General features: G+C 34.6%; 1 pseudogene; it reads left to right on the top strand.

Moving 5' to 3' along the window:
- Window positions 1–20496, top strand: part of LOC138369947 (ribonucleoside-diphosphate reductase subunit M2 B-like) — a 36449-nt pseudogene extending 15953 nt beyond the window's left edge.
- The last annotated feature ends 1631 nt before the right edge of the window (window positions 20497–22127 follow it).

Below are 22127 nucleotides of genomic sequence, written 5' to 3'. Positions count from 1 at the left end.
GACAAATGGACTTAATAAATATGCAAAAAGAAGGAGGATGTGTGTATAAATATATTTTACATTATCAGGATCATTTAACAAAGTTTTCGGTTTTACGAGCTCTTCGCAGTAAACGGGCGATTGAAGTGGCACGCCACTTACTCGATATATTTACTCTCTTGGGAGCCCCACGAATTTTACAGAGCGATAACGGCCGTGAATTTGTGGCAGAGGTCATTCAAGAGCTAAAAAACGAAATGTGGCCCAACATGCTCCTCATTAATAGCAAACCTCATCATCCACAGAGCCAAGGGAGCATTGAATGTACAAAAGAAAATGTAATTAAAATGCTTGGCAGTTGGATGTGTGAAAATCAAAAGCGAGATTGGTCAGCTGGACTTCCCTTTGTGCAATTCACCAAAAACACAGCATATTCACGTGGAATTGGCATATCGCCTTACAAGGCAGTTTTTGGTATAGAACCGCCAATAAATATGAATAATAATACACCTTCATTAATAAAGATGATACAATTGAAATTAAGAGAAAAATAGAGGTGATGAGTTAATTGTACATTATTTCTTCAAATTTATTTATGTTAGTTAAAATGCACGTGCTAAATATCAAGGTTCATTATTAATTTATTTTTGTTTTAGGATACGAGAAGTTTGACTGAACTGAAAGTTGGTTGGGAATGAAAAAGACTAAATGAAACTAGTACTAGTGTCCCCCCCCCATAAAAAAAAAGATATGAAAAACATACCTCATAAACCCAAAATGGTTCTGGATGGGTTCTACTGAAGATGGATGGGTACCCAGCATCATCACAATTGAAATTCATAATGCAAATATTGGATATAGGTTCGATGATAACTAAATTGTTTGTTGAACTAGTTTCCAACATTGAACATCATATATAGTAATCAACTCAAAAGTGGCATGGACCAGGGGAATCCGACTGTCTAATTAAAACAAAGCAAAGCAATGCGATGGTCAGAGATAGATGTTGATATAATGTGATTTCTGCCCAGTGCTCTGAATGTCAAAGTGAAGAAATTCAAAGAAGCGCGGGTAAACGGCGTGAGTCATATATCATACAGTGGGGAGTTGATGATTGAGATTCATTCAATAGGCCATTACATAACATCCATCAGATAATTAAAATACAATCGCCATTTTATATAGACTTTTTTCAATTCTGATAAAAAATTGTATATATATTATATTATGTTAGACCCAGAAATCTTCACATGTTTCATATCCCTCATCAGTCTCATTCCCAACATTAATGTCATCATTATTTTCATCCTCATCATGATATATAAACCAGCAGCAGCAGCAGCAGCAGCAGTGACATATAACAGTTAATAAATAATTCTTTAAAATGTCAATTTGATAATAAATAGATTTTTTCAATACTTTTCTGAGTTGGCGGAGGCAGGCGCCATCACTCATTTCTACTCCTTTTTGAATGCTAATATATATATATATATATATATATATATATATATATATATATATATATATATATATATATATATATATATATATATATATATATATATATATATATATATATATATATATGTAAAACTGAAAACTCACACCCCAGAAGTGACTCGAACCCATACTCCCAGAAGCAACGCAACTGATATGTACAAGACGCCTTAATCCACTTGACCATCACGACCGGACAAAATGAGGTGATAGCCGAGGCTATTTGAACCACCCCACCGCCGGCACTCGGATAGTAATCTTGGGCATAGCATTTTACCAAATCACCTCATTCTTTGGGGCACACGTGAGGAACACAAATGCGAACAAGCCTGAATGGTCCCCAGGACAATATGCAACTGAAAACTCACACCCCAGAAGTGACTCGAACCCATACTCCCAGAAGCAACGCAACTGGTATGTACAAGACGCCTTAATCCACTTGACCATCACGACCGGACAAAATGAGGTGATAGCCGAGGCTATTTGAACCACCCCACCGCCGGCACTCGGATAGTAATCTTGGGCATAGCATTTTACCAAATCACCTCATTCTTTGGGGCACACGTGAGGAACACAAATGCGAACAAGCCTGAATGGTCCCCAGGACAATATGCAACTGAAAACTCACACCCCAGAAGTGACTCGAACCCATACTCCCAGAAGCAACGCAACTGGTATGTACAAGACGCCTTAATCCACTTGACCATCACGACCGGACAAAATGAGGTGATAGCCGAGGCTATTTGAACCACCCCACCGCCGGCACTCGGATAGTAATCTTGGGCATAGCATTTTACCAAATCACCTCATTCTTTGGGGCACACGTGAGGAACACAAATGCGAACAAGCCTGAATGGTCCCCAGGACAATATGCAACTGAAAACTCACACCCCAGAAGTGACTCGAACCCATACTCCCAGAAGCAACGCAACTGGTATGTACAAGACGCCTTAATCCACTTGACCATCACGACCGGACAAAATGAGGTGATAGCCGAGGCTATTTGAACCACCCCACCACCGGCACTCGGATAGTAATCTTGGGCATAGCATTTTACCAAATCACCTCATTCTTTGGGGCACACGTGAGGAACACAAATGCGAACAAGCCTGAATGGTCCCCAGGACAATATGCAACTGAAAACTCACACCCCAGAAGTGACTCGAACCCATACTCCCAGAAGCAACGCAACTGGTATGTACAAGACGCCTTAATCCACTTGACCATCACGACCGGACAAAATGAGGTGATAGCCGAGGCTATTTGAACCACCCCACTGCCGGCACTCGGATAGTAATCTTGGGCATAGCATTTTACCAAATCACCTCATTCTTTGGGGCACACGTGAGGAACACAAATGCGAACAAGCCTGAATGGTCCCCAGAACAATATGCAACTGAAAACTCACACCCCAGAAGTGACTCGAACCCATACTCCCAGAAGCAACGCAACTGGTATGTACAAGACGCCTTAATCCACTTGACCATCACGACCGGACAAAATGAGGTGATAGCCGAGGCTATTTGAACCACCCCACCGCCGGCACTCGGATAGTAATCTTGGGCATAGCATTTTACCAAATCACCTCATTCTTTGGGGCACACGTGAGGAACACAAATGCGAACAAGCCTGAATGGTTCCCAGGACAATATGCAACTGAAAACTCACACCCCAGAAGTGACTCGAACCCATACTCCCAGAAGCAACGCAACTGGTATGTACAAGACGCCTTAATCCACTTGACCATCACGACCGGACAAAATGAGGTGATAGCCGAGGCTATTTGAACCACCCCACCGCCGGCACTTGGATAGTAATCTTGGGCATAGCATTTTACCAAATCACCTCATTCTTTGGGGCACACGTGAGGAACACAAATGCTATGCCCAAGATTACTATCCGAGTGCCGGCGGTGGGGTGGTTCAAATAGCCTCGGCTATCACCTCATTTTGTCCGGTCGTGATGGTCAAGTGGATTAAGGCGTCTTGTACATACCAGTTGCGTTGCTTCTGGGAGTATGGGTTCGAGTCACTTCTGGGGTGTGAGTTTTCAGTTGCATATTGTCCTGGGGACCATTCAGGCTTGTTCGCATTTGTGTTCCTCACGTGTGCCCCAAAGAATGAGGTGATTTGGTAAAATGCTATGCCCAAGATTACTATCCGAGTGCCGGCGGTGGGGTGGTTCAAATAGCCTCGGCTATCACCTCATTTTGTCCGGTCGTGATGGTCAAGTGGATTAAGGCGTCTTGTACATACCAGTTGCGTTGCTTCTGGGAGTATGGGTTCGAGTCACTTCTGGGGTGTGAGTTTTCAGTTGCATATTGTCCTGGGGACCATTCAGGCTTGTTCGCATTTGTGTTCCTCACGTGTGCCCCAAAGAATGAGGTGATTTGGTAAAATGCTATGCCCAAGATTACTATCCGAGTGCCGGCGGTGGGGTGGTTCAAATAGCCTCGGCTATCACCTCATTTTGTCCGGTCGTGATGGTCAAGTGGATTAAGGCGTCTTGTACATACCAGTTGCGTTGCTTCTGGGAGTATGGGTTCGAGTCACTTCTGGGGTGTGAGTTTTCAGTTGCATATTGTCCTGGGGACCATTCAGGCTTGTTCGCATTTGTGTTCCTCACGTGTGCCCCAAAGAATGAGGTGATTTGGTAAAATGTTATGCCCAAGATTACTATCCGAGTGCCGGCGGTGGGGTGGTTCAAATAGCCTCGGCTATCACCTCATTTTGTCCGGTCGTGATGGTCAAGTGGATTAAGGCGTCTTGTACATACCAGTTGCGTTGCTTCTGGGAGTATGGGTTCGAGTCACTTCTGGGGTGTGAGTTTTCAGTTGCATATTGTCCTGGGGACCATTCAGGCTTGTTCGCATTTGTGTTCCTCACGTGTGCCCCAAAGAATGAGGTGATTTGGTAAAATGCTATGCCCAAGATTACTATCCGAGTGCCGGCGGTGGGGTGGTTCAAATAGCCTCGGCTATCACCTCATTTTGTCCGGTCGTGATGGTCAAGTGGATTAAGGCGTCTTGTACATACCAGTTGCGTTGCTTCTGGGAGTATGGGTTCGAGTCACTTCTGGGGTGTGAGTTTTCAGTTGCATATTGTCCTGGGGACCATTCAGGCTTGTTCGCATTTGTGTTCCTCACGTGTGCCTCAAAGAATGAGGTGATTTGGTAAAATGCTATGCCCAAGATTACTATCCAAGTGCCGGCGGTGGGGTGGTTCAAATAGCCTCGGCTATCACCTCATTTTGTCCGGTCGTGATGGTCAAGTGGATTAAGGCGTCTTGTACATACCAGTTGCGTTGCTTCTGGGAGTATGGGTTCGAGTCACTTCTAGGGTGTGAGTTTTCAGTTGCATATTGTCCTGGGGACCATTCATGCTTGTTCGTATTTGTGTTCCTCACGTGTGCCCCAAAGAATGAGGTGATTTGGTAAAATGCTATGCCCAAGATTACTATCCGAGTGCCGGCGGTGGGGTGGTTCAAATAGCCTCGGCTATCACCTCATTTTGTCCGGTCGTGATGGTCAAGTGGATTAAGGCGTCTTGTACATACCAGTTGCGTTGCTTCTGGGAGTATGGGTTCGAGTCACTTCTGGGGTGTGAGTTTTCAGTTGCATATTGTCCTGGGGACCATTCAGGCTTGTTCGCATATATATATATATATATATATATATATATATATATATATATATATATATATATATATATATATATATGTTGTACCTAGTAGCCAGAACGCACTTCTCAGCCTACTATGTAAGGCCCGATTTGCCTAATAAGCCAAGTTTTCATGAATTAATTGTTTTTCGACTACCTAACCTAACCTAACCTACCTTTTTCGGCTACCTAACCTAACCTAACCTACCTTTTTCGGCTACCTAACCTAACCTAACCTACCGTTTTCGGCTACCTAACCTAACCTAACCTACCTTTTTCGGCTACCTAACCTAACCTAACCTATAAAGATAGGTTAGGTTAGGTTAGGTAAGGTTGGTTAGGTTCGGTCATATATCTACGTTAATTTTAACTCCAATAAATTTTTTTTTACCTCATACATAATGAAATGGGTAGCTTTATCATTTCATAAGAAAAAAATGTGAGAAAACATATAAATTCGTGAAAACTTGGCTTATTAGGCAAATCAGGCCTTACATAGTAGGCTAAGAAGTCCGTTCTGGCTACTAGGTACCACATATATCCAACTCGAATTGATATACTCTCTGTAGTGATACTTTTTTTAAATAATATTTACAATAAGAATAAAGGTATTTAAAAAATATATATATATCATTTCTATACTACTTATTATTAAAATACTTATTTGTCAATTTAATTATATGGAGAATAAATGTGAATTGCTATATTATTTTATATATATAAAAAAAAGGGGAGCTGGATTTTTTTATTATAGAAAGAAACATTATACTAAGATGGTGAACCAATGTTTTTAGGTAGGGGTGGTGGTGTTGCTGCTTTTGGTAATAAACCTTCATCTTGATTGATAAACGTTACAATTTCATCCCTTTTCCTCTATTTGAATGATGTCAATTAAGAGATGGTGATTTCGGGTTCTTAAACAATATTATCATTGGTCATCAATATCACTAAAAATACGAAAGTAATTCCCTTCGTCACATGATTCCGTTAATGTCACAAAAAATTATTCCTGTTGGGTGTATTCATGTTTAATCTTTTACTGGTTTATATACCATTATTCATAAATTTCCAACTTTCCAGTTAATTTCAAATATATTTTTTTTATACATTAGATGTCTATATGATTTAAAATAGTGTTGCCTTATCTAGATTTAAATAACCAAGTGTGTATATATGCTTGTGGGTGCCGGATGTCAAAGAGTGACTGAGGGGAGGAGCTGTGTGTGTGTGTGTGTGTGTGTGTGTGTGTGTGTGTGTGTGTGTGTCTTTATGTGTGTGACTTTGTATGTGTGTGTGTGTGTGTGTATGTGTGTGTACTCACCTAGTTGTGTTTGCGGGGGTTGAGCTCTGGCTCTTTGGTCCCGCCTATCAACCGTCAATCAACAGGTGTACAGATTCCTGAGCCTATCGGGCTCTGTCATATCTACACTTGAAACTGTGTATGGAGTCAGACTCCACCACATCACCCCCTAATGCATTCCATTTGTCAACCACTCTGCCACTAAAAAAGTTCTTTCTAATATCTCTGTGGCTCATTTGGGCACTCAGTTTCCACCTGTGTCCCCTTGTGCGTGTTCCCCTTGTGTTAAATAGACTGTCTTTATCTACCCTATCAATTCCCTTCAGAATCTTGAATGTGGTGATCATGTCCCCCCCAACTCTTCTGTCTTCCAGCGAAGTGAGGTTTAATTCCCGTAGTCTCTCCTCGTAGCTCATACCTCTCAGCTCGGGTACTAGTCTGGTGGCAAACCTTTGAACCTTTTCCAGTTTAGTCTTATCCTTGACTAGATATGGACTCCATGCTGGGGCTGCATACTCCAGGATTGGCTTGACATATGTAGTATACAAAGTTCTGAATGATTCTTTACACAAATTTCTGAATGCCGTTCGTATGTTGGCCAGCCTGGCATATGCCGCTGATGTTATCCGCTTGATATGTGCTGCAGGAGACAGGTCTGGCGTGATATCAACCCCCAAGTCTTTTCCCTTCTCTGACTCCTGAAGAATTTCCTCTCCCAGATGATACCTTGTATCTGGCCTCCTGCTCCCTACACCTATCTTCATTACATTACATTTGGTTGGGTTAAACTCTAACAACCATTTGTTCGACCATTCCTTCAGCTTGTCTAGGTCTTCTTGAAGCCTCAAACAGTCCTCTTCTGTTTTTAATCCTTCTCATAATTTTAGCATCGTCCGCAAACATTGAGAGAAATGAATCGATACCCTCTGGGAGATCATTTACATATATCAGAAACAAGATAGGACCGAGTACAGAGCCCTGTGGGACTCCACTGGTGACTTCACGCCAATCGGAGGTCTCACCCCTCACCGTAACTCTCTGCTTCTTATTGCTTAGATACTCCCTTATCCACTGGAGCACCTTACCAGCTACACCTGCCTGTCTCTCCAGCTTATGTACCAGCCTCTTATGCGGTACTGTGTCAAAGGCTTTCCGACAATCCAAGAAAATGCAGTCCGCCCAGCCCTCTCTTTCTTGCTTAATCTGTGTCACCTTATCGTAGATTTCTATCAAGCCTGTAAGGCAAGATTTGTTTTTTCTCACGATCTTCTCCATCACCTTGCATTGTATACAAGTCAAGGACACACACTGTGTGTGTGTGTGTGTGTGTGTGTGTGTGTGTGTGTGTGTGTGTGTGTGCGTGCGTGCGTGTGTGTGTGTGTGTGTGTGTGTGTGTGTGTGTGTGTGTGTGTGTGTGTGTGTGTGTGTGTGTGTGTGTGTGTGTGTGTGTGTGTGTGTGTGTTGTATAAAAGGAGGTGGGATCCGGGCAGTATCTCAATTCTCATCCTGCCTTTCTTTGGATATTACTACAGTGAACTTCTAAAAGTTATACTTACAACCATTGTGTTGTAGTATATTAACACTTACTAAGGCGTAAATAAGGTGTGAGTATTTCAGTGTTTTTTTTTCTTTTCTTTTTTTTAAGCAGTAGATAACTTTCAATTTTTGATTGAGATTGTTTCTGTTTCTTCTTGAATGGATTGATGATCATCTTAGTCTATTTCAATACACCAGACTATTTCAATTATAATATATATATTTTTCAGGTGGGGAAAAATGAACCAAATGGATATTGGTAATGGGGAAGCAGTTGGCATTAAGAAATTGGGAAATGATGAAGAGAGGAAAGTAAATGAAGGAGTTGAAGATGAAAAGGGAGATGAAGAAAGGGGAGAAGATGAAGATAAAAAGGTAACTGAAGAGGAAGACGAAGATATAAAGGTAATTGAAGAAGAAGATGAAGATATAAAGGTAATTGAAGAAGAAGATGAAGATAAAAAGGTAAATGAAGAAGAATATGAAAAAATCAAGTTTTTTATCAAAAAATTTCCATCTCCATTTAAATATGACTCTAATTTTAAAAAAATTAAAGAATTGAAAAGTGAGCTAGATAGGATATTTCTTGAAACTAAATGTAAAGTTGAATGCTTAGAAAACTGTAGAAAACTGTACAAAAAAAAGAAGAATTATCCGAATCCGGATTTCAAGATTTTATTAAATATGACCATATGGACCGGATATATAATTATTTCATTTATTATGGTTGGTATTCCACTATAACAGCAAGAATTAAGTATAATAATTGTTTGGTATATGTTCACATATATTATGTTTATGCAAACAATTGTTGTAATATGTGGGTTACTGAGGATGCTCAAACATTTCTTAAATTTCTTGTAAATGAATTTTTTCATCCAAGTAAACCCCATTCCGAAGAAATTTGGTTAGCTATGAAAAATGATAACTTAAATGTAGAGAAACCTCCACAATATACATATTGAGTTTTATCATGATGAGATGATGTAAAATAGGATTGAATGTTTTTGGAAGATAAAAAACACTAACACAATATTACCAGATTTTCTATGGTGGATGTGAAGGTCCTAATTCCACATATATCAAGTTAATATCTTGTGATGACCATGAATTCATCATTAAAAGGAAAGATGCCTTCACCTCAAATTTAATTCAAGCTATGATGTCAAGTTCAACAAAGTGTATTGAAAATGAAAAAAATGAAATCCATTTTAAAACAATTCCGTAAGTATAAAGCTGTTAGAACAAAGTGTTATTGTATAAACTGTTATATTTAGAGAAACATATAAACTGTTATTTAGAGAAACATATAAACTGTATATAATAAATAAATAATTATAATACTTTTATTTTATTTCTTCAGATCATATCTTCTTCAAAAAGTGTGTACATATTTCACCTACAATACTCAATTCAAGAAAAATGAGATTACTACTGATCCTGAATTTCCAATTGAAAATAATATTGCTCTAGATCTGCTTTTGGTTGCTGATTTCCTTGATTGTTAATAATGACATCCATAACCATATATTTTTTACTAAATGTTGAAAGATTAAAATATAAAAACAAGCTTTAATGTTATATTATTTTTAGTTTATTTTGTGGCTTGAAAATGATTCCAACCCTTTTAGTATTATTATTAATATTATTATTATTATTATTATTAATTATTCCAGTAATTCCAATGAATCAAGAGTATGATTGCAATGAAGTTATAGTATTGAAAGATTCAATTAAATACTGGTTTGATAGAGGTGATGAGCAAATTAAATATAAACATGAAGAACTTTTCAATATATATGATTTACTATCACAACAAGAATGGTTCGAGTTCCAGTTAAACTTTAAAGACACTATACAGGTATATATACTAATAGGACGAAATTCATCTATTATACTTTCAAACCAAATAAACATAACTAACTTAGCGCCAATTTTAATAGAATGCCGTTATTATAATAATGAAAATGTACAAAGTTATAATGAAAATGTACAAAATTTATCTTTTATTAAATATGCATATATGATTAGGACTCCTGTTAAATATATGAAATTTTCTGTATTGTGGGATTATAAAAATATACTACTATGTTGGAATCACTTGTCTATAATAGTAGGAGGTATCAATAACGAAACTCAGGTGTGTAATAATTTACAAGATAATTTGAATGTCATAATGTGTTGGTTATATGAAAATTATAACATTACAATCCTTGATAATAGTTTAAATATAAATAACAGTAAATATGTTACAAATGGGACCATTTATATAGGTATTACACACCAAAAAAACGATATCATTATTTGTTAAGAAATTTTTCATTATATTAACAATTGTTTTCACAATTTTAAATGTTATAATTATTTTACATGGTGTTTTTAAATTGGTATGTTTTTTTTTGTAATATCCCCTAAATTCCCATATATATCGTATATATGACTTGAAATTTTAAATTGGTAATTCCAATCATTCCAACATTGAAGGAAAATATATGGGTGGTGAGCTGTACTTTGGTGGTAGCATGGTAGGTAGCCTTGGCTATTGGCTAAGATATAATAACTTAATCCTCAATAAAGAGTTAATTTGGACTGACATTATTGTGAGAAGGGCCTTTTGATATACTACTATGTTAATCCCAATTACCTATTATTTGGGGAATTTGAGACAAAGATATGATGATACTACCCTATTGAAACCCCAACCCTAAATAAATTTTGTTAACAATGAGTGAGTATTTCTATTTCACGATTTATAAATATGGCTCTCATTGTAATTGTGTTATGGACCCGACGCCTCCACAGAGAATGGAGAAGCGATGGCAGCGCTGCTATCTATGAGCCGTCACCCACAAGTATGGGAAAAGAAGGCGCCCTCTTCTGGTCAAAAGTACAATTATTGGTGTCAGTGGTGAGTGACTCTTACTATGATTGGACACGGAATGGATTATTACAGTGTGATAGGTGTGGAGGAAGTGGACTCGACAAGGGTGTGGTCAGAGACAGTGTCCTGTGTGTGTCGCTCTATATAGTGACATTGGCTCAATGATATTTTTTGGAGGCTACATTCAGTTTTATTATGTACATTCATAATGTACTGTACTTTCTATATATTTATATAATAAATAAATAAGTAAGTAAATAAATAAACTTTTATATTATTTATCTCCATTCTTAGTGTTGTATTCCTTCCTATATGTTATGAACCTCATAAATCCCCTTATGAAGCCAATGTACGTGATTTGTTAAAAACACTGAGCCCTGAAGATATTAGATGTCTGGCTCAGACATCAACAGGTAATCATCGCCTTTCACCTAAAAGTTCTCAAGAGGCCCTAAACATTATTTTAATATATACCTCAGACTTGAAACGCTTGTTTTCTTATCGACGTCTTACTGCCCAAAATCTTTTTAACTACCTCTATAAAAATCAAGCACCATCAATGCCTTTTGCTAAGAAAATGGAATTGGTAATAGCTGTAAAAGAGTTTTGGACAAAGCAGCATGGTAAAATAGGTATCGGATATTCAACTGAACAAGGAAGAGCACATTCAAACCACCAAACCGAAATTACAAGTGCTATCCAACTCTCAATACCCGGAAATACGAACATCATTTTATGTTCCAATCCAAGTTTTATTCAATATACAACTGGTGAAACCAAGAATATAATTGAAAATCCTAAACAATGCAGTTTTATGGGTACCGCAGAACGTACAAATTTAGGAACAGTACAATGTCAATGTGATTCATATATAAGTACACTATTACAGCATCAGACAGAAGAGAGTGAAATTAAAACTTTTACTCAAACAGATAATGAAAAAAACCAACCTGTCTTATGTGATGATGTTCCTAAAACTTCTATTCGAACTGTTAATGAAAAAAACAAATTTGTATGTGGTGTTCTTTCCCCGGTAGAACATAAAATGGAAGTTATAAGAAGTGACGAGTTTATACAAAAATTTTGTAAGTGGTATTTTAGAATGATTAATCGTTTGCAGCCAGAGTGTTTCCACCTACCCGGAGATACTTTTCGAGGTGATATTTTTTATGACAACAGTTACACTGATATTTACTTAATTGGCCAGTCAAATAGTGAGAGACATGCTTTTGGAGGAGGAAATACTTTCCAACTTTTAAAACAAACATTTCAAGAGTATAAGATTCAGTTCAGTCCTAATTTAGAAAATGGAATACAAGCTTATCAATCCAATTTTGGTATGGTCAAAATCAGTTGTTGTGGCACCATACATATCCGAAACTCATGTGTGGGAATTTTTGAACAAGAAACGGGTATGGTATGCAGTCCAAATGATCATGTATGGAAGATAATGTATATAAAGATAAATTTAAAACATGCTAGTACACATAAACCTCCAAGTCTACCTTCATGTCAAGTGTTTGAAATTAAAATTTGAAATGTTTTTTTTGATTAACAACGAATAAATAACAGAATAAGTGAAATCTATAGACTTTACTTCTCCGGGATGTAGACGTATTCTGTCAAGATATTCTTTTTGATTTATAAATGTACTATTTTAATTGATATAATCGCAAGATAAAGATTGTGTAATAACATTATGTACTTTTGAATAATATTATATATATATTTTTTTTTAACAAAGATATAAAATATGGGTTCTGTACCAAGATATAACCATTAAGGTTCCTAGACTCATCACAAGGATAACTAGTGGCACTAAAAGGCAAGTAGTTATTTCAGTCAAACTAAAATGGAATGGAATTGGTGTATATATGACATGAATAGTATGGTTTGGTCCCATTTAGATCTATTTTCTAAACACGTTATTTTCATGTTTTTTTCAGGAGGATATTCTAGCAATAATCATCATGGTATCGTCCTCCAAAATCACCAAAATCAACAAAACCCCTAAAATTACCAAGAAAAATCCCACTTTTGATGATAAATTTTTTGAACTTTTAATTAATGAGCGAGTGAAGAAAGTGGTGGACATGCTTATCAGTGTCCATGGTATTCATGGTAAAAGGAAAATTTATATCATCTCCAAGTTGGAAGATTGCTGAAATATGAATTATCGATCAACTATTCCACTAAAGCGAGACACTTATATAAATTTATGTTTATCATTGTTAAGAGATCCAGCATATTCACATGATACTCTTAGGAAATTTAATGTTTTAACCCATAATGAATGTGGTGATTACATGTTTGGACATCCTGTTATAGTCAATGATAACCAACGAACAGGAAGTCAGCTTGAAATTCAATACTCATTTTCGGAAGTGATTATCGGGACAGTGGCTACTGAACAAGGACTGGTCAATGGTTTCATAAATACAGGAAAAATTACATTTACAAGTGTTAGGTGTACCTTTCTTGAATATTCAAAGGCTAAAAAATTCTATAATATGTTCATTTTAAATTGAACTATAATGTTTTTTTTTTTTTTTTTAAGTCAGTTCATATTTAGGTAGGGTTGATTTTAGGTTTGGTCATATAGATATTTAGGTAAGGCTGCGATATTGATACTACTAAATACCTAACCATAAAAATACCTTTATGGTTTATATGACAGACAATCTGTAAAGTATTTTTTAATAAATGGAATCATCCAGTCTGCTATATCTATGTGGTTTTCATGTGAACCCTGTTTTGTTATAATAAGAATAACTTCATATATAATGAAAAAATTCTAATACAAGCATATATTTATTTATTTACCATAATTTTTGAAAATATATTTTCAATTTTCTTCTATAAATTTACCATGGTCTGTTACTGTAGGTGTTTACCACAGCTCTGTTTTTGTATATTTATACCAGGGGAGCCAGACAGATCACTGATAAGTGATCCAGTCACCACAGACACTAGTGTGTTGTACCAGTCACCAGACACACTAGTGTGTTGTACCAGTCACCAGACACACTAGTGTGTTGTACCAGTCACCAGACACACTAGTGTGTTGTACCAGTCACCAGGCACACTAGTGTGTTGTACCAGTCACCAGAGACACTAGTGTGTTGTACCAGTCACCAGACACACTAGTGTGTTGTACCAGTCGCCAGGCACACTAGTGTGTTGTACCAGTCGCCAGGCACACTAGTGTGTTGTACCAGCTTCACACCAGTGGGCTATTTAGAATTTATTTCAGAAAAATTATGGTAAATCGCAAATACACAAATAAACAAAGAAAACAACTATTTAATCATAGAAAGAAATTGGTATAGGTTATAAAAAAAATGAATAAAAATCTTCTAATTGATAATAATAAGATCAATGACAAGTTTTTACTAGGCCTAACTCTAATTATGAATCAAAATTTATGTTTAAAACTTTCAAATTTTTCTTCATTCCAATATTATGGAAAAGATAATATACTCCATATACATCCTGTATTATGTGAAACGAAGCCACTAGGTTTACTGGGCCAGTCATGAGATTCACTTTATCTTTCAAAGAAAATTATACCTAAAGAAATTCAGATAATATACATTAGCCCTCATCATATTTTTTCTCACTAAACCAATGGCCAAATTACAGCTGATTTACTCTTAGGTGGTTTCAAGAATAATATTACGCCACTTTATCTCTTAAATGAACATGATCTAAATTCCCTTGTTGCAAATCCCTCTCACAGATTTAGACTTATAGATGGTCTATCGGTAGAAATGTTTGATAATATGTGGAAGCTAGGAACTAATGATTGTGCAATTGATAGTAAAGATCATAATAATGATTTATTGGGAATTCGTCCCATTTTGGGCTTGTGTGATTTATTTTCTATTTCTAAGCGTTTAATATATTTAACCCAATTGAGCGATTTGATCAATAAAATTCACCAAGTATTTAATATAATTAAATATTTTCCCTATCTAATACATCCATATCGTTTGCTGGTTTCTGAAACAGGGAAATTTTATATTATGTCATTTAGTCTCCTTCATTATTTATTTTCAACTCATGCTGAAACCAAAAAAATTAAAGATATTGTGTTTTCTCATCCCCAATCTTTAATACAATGTACTAAAAATATTGAAAATATTGAAAGTAATACTCTAAATAGAATCAAAGTTAAATGCAAAGAAAATTTAATAATAGCTAGCAAAGACTTCAAAATATATCATAATTATTTAGCTCAAAGTAACTGTCGTCTACTTCTCGATATGTTACACTCTCTATTTGTAACTATTATATGGATTGCTAATGGTGGAGGAGTTATACATAAACAACATACATTGGTATGCAATTATTTGACCTTACAAGGGAATATTACCCTAAAACCCACCCACCCCCAAAATCCATATAAAGTTACATCACGAAAACCTATTCATAATCCTAGACTACCTTCTTCTTCCCAACCACCATCTCAACTTGAACTAACATCATCTCCACCATCACCGTTATCTAATAATGTTAATCAACAACTGAATTGCCAGAATCCATATGGTTTATGTCATGCACAGATTATTTACAGCTCATTCCATACAGATGAAATCAAATGTAATGTGGCTCAACATGTTCATAATTATGGTTGCCTTCATTTGTTGAATTATACTCCAACAGTTCTTGAAGATGCCTTTAGTGAAACATTAACATCACACAGAGATAATATTCTAACTGATGTAATTGAAAATGAGATCAATATAATTTTAGCATTTATATCACAGATAAAAAAGGAGCTCGAGCCAACAATAATTTAATATATATATATATATATATATATATATATATATATATATATATATATATATATATATATATATATATATATATATATATATATATGTCGTACCTAGTAGCCAGAACGCACTTCTCAGCCTACTATGCACGGCCCAATTTGCCTAATAAGCCAAGTTTTCATGAATTAATATATTTTCTCTAATTTTTTTCTTATGAAATAATAATGCTACCCATTTCATTATGTATAAGGTAAATTTTTTGTTATTGGAGTTAAAATTAACGTAGGTATATGACCGAACCTAACCAACCCTACCTAACCTAACCTAACCTATCTCTATAGGTTAGGTTAGGTTAGGTAGCCGAAAAAGTTAGGTTAGGTTAGGTTAGGTAGGTTAGGTAGTCGAAAAACAATTAATTCATGAAAACTTGGCTTATTAGGCAAATTGGGCCTTGCATAGTAGGCCTAGAAGTGCATTCTGGCTACTAGGTACGACATATATATATATATATATGTCGTACCTAGTAGCCAGAACACACTTCTCAGCCTACTATGCAAGGCCCGATTTGCCTAATAAGCCAAGTTTTCATGAATTAATTGTTTTTCGACTACCTAACCTACCTAACCTAACCTAACCTAACTTTTTCGGCTACCTAACCTAACCTAACCTATAAAGATAGGTTAGGTTAGGTTAGGTAGGGTTGGTTAGGTTCGGTCATGTATCTACGTTAATTTTAACTCCAATAAAAAAAAATTGACCTCATACATAATGAAATAGGTAGCTTTATCATTTCATAAGAAAAAAAATTGAGAAAATATTATAATTCAGGAAAACTTGGCTTATTAGGCAAATCGGGCCATGCATAGTAGGCCGAGAAGTGCGTTCTGGCTACTAGGTACGACATATATATATATATATATATATATATATATATATATATATATATATATATATATATATATATATATACTAAATACCCTGAGATTATCTTGAGATGATTTAGGGACTATTTAGTGTCCCCGCGGACCGGTCCTAGACCAGGTCTCTTTCTACCCCCAGGAAGCAGCACCTGACAGCACTGCTAGGAAACAGGGGTATCAGGGTGAAAGACGCTATCCAATGTTCGTATCCACTCAGCTGTGTGGTGGTCTAAATGGAAGATTATTCATGTGTAGATTCGAACTGAGGATAGTCGTGACCCCTGCAGGTAACCCCACATATTGACTAGATGACCGTCGTATCAAAACTAACACAACTAAGTCAACAAGAATGTTGTTTCGTTTAATATATAATATAATTATTAGTATACATTATTAGTTTAGATGTGAGAGACATTTTTTTATATAAAATAAAATAATAATGTCACTATCAAATTCCTTATATATTATAATATTTATGATATTTTTAATTGTGATCTTTTTAATTATATATTTATATTATTCAAGAAATAGGTCAACAATTTCAACTCAGCATCCTCAACTGTCAATGAATTTCATTACAAAAACTAATACTAAACCTGCTGGTCTGTATGTTGTCTTTGAAAGTAAGTATTATATGGACCAAAATCGTGGTTACGATATGATTTCTCATGTAAATACAGTTAATTGTAATGATGATACAACGATTAATCCTAATGATGAAAATAATAATGTATTTTGTAAATTTGATACATCCATATTTGATCAATTTAGAAAAGAGAATTGGTATTTTAATACCTTAACACCGATAATTTTATTATCTATTCGTAATCTTCGAAATTTTTTACCTAATGTATATGATAGAATTGAAGATCTTCCACTCTCTTCAGATCATGAGATTACAAGCCTGCGTGAAAATATGAAGAAAAGCTCAATTGCTAATGGTAATAAGTTACCAAAATGTGTATGGGTATCTTGTTCACATATTTGGGTTAATAGTCCAAACAAATATACTCCGCAAGGTTTTCCTGTTTATTATTTTCCAACCAAGGAACATATAGATGGATATTATGCCCCACTTCTTCCTATTCAATTGAAACTTAGCCCAGGTGAAAATATTATAATATGTAAAATGTGGGCAAAAAATATTAATATAATGAGTGATCCATTTGCTGTGGTTAAATTTAGGATCACGGTTAAAATGTAGGATTTATAATACTGTAAAGCATGATATACTAACCTGTTTAAATATTATTACTAAAAAGATAATTATATAAAAAATAAGGTATGTAGATTTTTTCTTGGGAACAAATTATTCATTCTACTCTTGTATCAACACATCTTTATATATTTCTGAGCTTATAATATACAAAGAACTATATTTTTTTATCATTTTCAGATAATTATAAAATGATGGTGATATTGGTTCTATTTGTTCTTCAAGATCTCAACTGTCAACAAGGGTGGCGCAGTTGCTTTTTTTTTTTTGTAAACCATGAAAAAGCAATATGAAATCTACCCCAGAAAATATTCTGTTATAATACTAGCAGCCCCCCAAAATATAATTCAAGTGTGGGATAAAATTGTCATATGGAGAAATAATTTAAAAATAAAAGTGGAATTTTTAGAAACTTTAATCCAACAATCAACTTGTATCATTTAGTGGAAAATTCATTTTTACTTATATTAGATAATGTTTCATCGATAAATGTAAGAAAAACATTTGCAGACGTATTAATTGATCTTCAAAACAGTGAAATAATTATTATAAAATGTGCTTCAATTACTTGGCCCTCAATAAATAAAGTGGAAAACTTTAATTTAAAACATTTTGAAGATGTTAAGATTATTTTAAGTATGAATGACTGGGAACGAAATTATGTATTGGTAAATAAGTACCTTTCATATGAATTTGCAGACATTAGTATTAAAAACCATTTAAAATCTTTAAATATTTTAACAGAAGATATAGGGAGTATCAATTCAGAAAAATTGAGAGTAAATCTACTTGATACTTGGAACAATGAAATACCCCCTATATACCCTTCTGAAGTTCTCCCAGAGAGTGAATATACTGTTACTGAAGTAAATAGCAACAAACGCAGCCGTGAGTCACAATCAGGTTCAATTGGTATGCCTTCAAAACATAGGAAGTATGACTGCCTGGTGTTATAATGGAAGGGGAAGAAGATACTGCTTATTGGGAAGCGTGTCAAAGAAAAGCAGCACAAGACACCGCCAGAGTAATAAGCTCCAGCCCTGTCAACGAAAAGAGCAAGGTAATTTTGCCTGCTCTCTTCATGTTACTAGGTCATAAGCCAAATTTTAACAAAATTCAAGTATTTTTCCAGAAATTTTCTACCCTATCCTATCATAACATTAACCTAAACTAACACAATTAAGTTAATAAATCATGATTATAATGTAATATAATAGTAATAATTCAAATAAACAAATTGGAAACACATTATCGAAAATAAAGAAAAGCACTCAGCCTACTATGTAAGGCCTGATTTGCCTAATAAGCCAAGTTTTCATGAATTAATTGTTTTTCGACTACCTAACCTACCTAACCTAACTTTTTCGGCTACCTAACCATATATACAGTATATATATATATATATATATATATATATATATATATATATATATATATATATATATATATATATATATATATATGTGTATGTGTATGTATATGTATATATATATATATATACATATATATATATATATATATATATATATATATATATATATATATATATATATATATATATATATATATATATATATATATATGTATGTGTACCTATTTTAGTTTACATAAAATATAGGATGGAAGAACATGTATGTAGTAAATTAATCTCTTTTTTACTCAAAATTCAATAATTTCATTCGTTTATTATGCTATGATAGTGAACACAATGTTAAAATAAATATTTTATTTATTTATTTATATATTTTTTTCAGATGATTGAACCCTTTTTTATTAAAAATCCAGGACGTTTTACACTGTTCCCAATTTAAAATCATGATATCTTTAAAGTGTATAAGAAGGCGCTAGCATCATTTTGGACAGTTGAAGAAGTAGACTTGTCAAAGGATATTGTAGATTGGGAACAGAAACTTAATGAAGAGGAACGTCACTTCATTTCACATGTTCTAGCATTTTTTGCCGCATCAGATGGTATCGTCAATGAAAATCTTGTTGAACGTTTCTGCCAAGAAGTACAAATACCAGAAGTGAGGTGTTTTTATGGTTTTCAGATTGCCATGGAAAATATTCACAATGAAATGTACAGTTTACTTATTAATACATACATAAAAGATTTACAGGAGCAGAACAGATTATTTAATGCTATTGAAACGCTGCCAGCTGTTAAGAAAAAAGCTGATTGGGCTCTAAGGTGGATTACCAATAGAACGGCAACATATGCCGAACGCATTGTTGCCTTTGCTGCAGTAGAGGGTATTTTCTTTAGTGGTTCATTTGCTGCAATATTTTGGTTAAAAAAACGTGGTTTAATGCCAGGTCTAACCTTCAGTAATGAACTGATTTCTAGAGATGAAGGGTTACACACAGATTTTGCTTGCTTGATATTTAAGTACTTGATTAATAAGCCTGATCAGAAATATGTATATTCTATCATTGATAATGCTGTGAAGATTGAACAAGAATTTTTAACAGATGCCTTGCCAATCAAACTTATTGGTATGAACTGTGATCTAATGGGGAAGTATATAGAATTTGTGGCTGACCGACTTCTCTTTGAACTCGGTTATAAGAAACTTCATAATGTAGAAAATCCATTTGACTTTATGGAAAATATCTCATTAGAAGGGAAAACTAATTTTTTTGAAAAAAAAGTAAGTGAATATAAAAAATATGGTGTAATGAATTCAGATCAATACAGTTTTTTTTACATTAGATTCAGACTTTTAGTTAATAAGTTGATGGATGGAATAGAACATGTTTTTTTTATATAGAATATAAATAATTTAATATAAAAATAAAAATATATATCTATTATCTTTTACTATTTTACTTATCATATTTATATTTTGACTTGATGAATAATGAATTAAATACCTTACATTCTCTCTTTCCATTAATTACAAGACTACAAAATATGAGGTATGTGATTATGGACATAATAACCAAACCATAATCTTCTTTATAAAATATCAACATATCACATGATTACCAAGCAGTGCTACTATCGTCCGATGTAAACACCAAGTTTGGTTATCGCCATTGAATCAACTTTTCTATTTTATATTCACCAATGAATATAATTCAAAGAGAGAAATTAATCATTACATTAAGTTCCATGCAATATGCCGGTGATACAATATATAAGAGCCTCCGTATCCAGTCCAGTCAACCAGTATGCCAGAATCCTGTTCAGTAGTAATACGGGCTACTGTGTAATGGAGCTATCCAAGGAATCTTGTGGTGTAAGTACGCCTAAAAGTTATTTTATGATAAGCATGATGAAGCTTTGGACACTATATTATAATAAATAAATAAATAATGTCTCAGGTGCATTTGTGATGAAATCTAATCTTTCTAGGATGATATTAGCGATATCAGTGAGGGAGCCGAAGAGAAGAAGATAAAAGAGAAAAAAGATACTACTTCAACTAGCAAGTCTATTATTGTTAAAATAGAAGAAAACCATATCCATTCCAATGATGAAAATGTGGCTTTGAGAAAGTTGGTTAATATAACGCCTGAGACTATATAAAAAAAACAACGTTATTGTGAAATTAATACTCAAAGTTTATTACAAATATTAGAATGGTTTGCTAACCACGATGGAACCGATGTGTTGCTGTATGAATTTGCCCACAGTGCATCATGTCAAAAAAAAACTTGTACCCCGATTTGTCTAATGTTTCGCCGGGTTCGTCATCATGTAGTAGTTTCTAGACATCCACATTGTTCGGTGTTAATCTTATATTCAACCCTCTTGCATACACATGTGTCTTCATGTGTTAATGATGATTGTGGGTTGCCTGCTTGTCATAGACTGAAAACCACCAGATCAACTATAAAGTTTCGTCTTGCCAAAAAGAAGTGTGGTTGTTAACTCAATAATTGATGTTGTCTGCTGGATATATATTATTGTTAAAATTTTTAATTCGACCTATCAACATTTAATGGGGCCCTCTCAAGTATAAGTTAATGTTTAGTGTTCACCATCATAGAAAGCGCATGATGATATTGATTTGCACATGTTAAGTGTTTTTTTTTTGTTTTGTTTTTTCCCTAATATTTGACAAACGAACCTTTGTGAAGAAAAGACGCTTCCCTATTTCTGCAACGGAGGCCTGCCGCTGGATATTTATTGATTTGTACTAGTTAGTGATATGTTGTATTGAATGTTTTCATCATACCACTGACTAGTTAAATTAATATATATTTACAAACATAAGGCAATTGTGATCTGTTGTAGGTCATTTGGTGAGATGGTGCGTTAAATTGTTTCACCATAATGTGTGAGAATTAGATGAACATTGTTTTTATTTCACTGGTCAAATCAAATAGGGGCAATCATCAGTTTCAGATGC

Source organism: Procambarus clarkii, chromosome 30, assembly GCF_040958095.1.
Source record: "Procambarus clarkii isolate CNS0578487 chromosome 30, FALCON_Pclarkii_2.0, whole genome shotgun sequence".
Taxonomy (NCBI): domain Eukaryota; kingdom Metazoa; phylum Arthropoda; class Malacostraca; order Decapoda; family Cambaridae; genus Procambarus; species Procambarus clarkii.
This window is presented reverse-complemented; position numbering and strand designations above follow the sequence as displayed.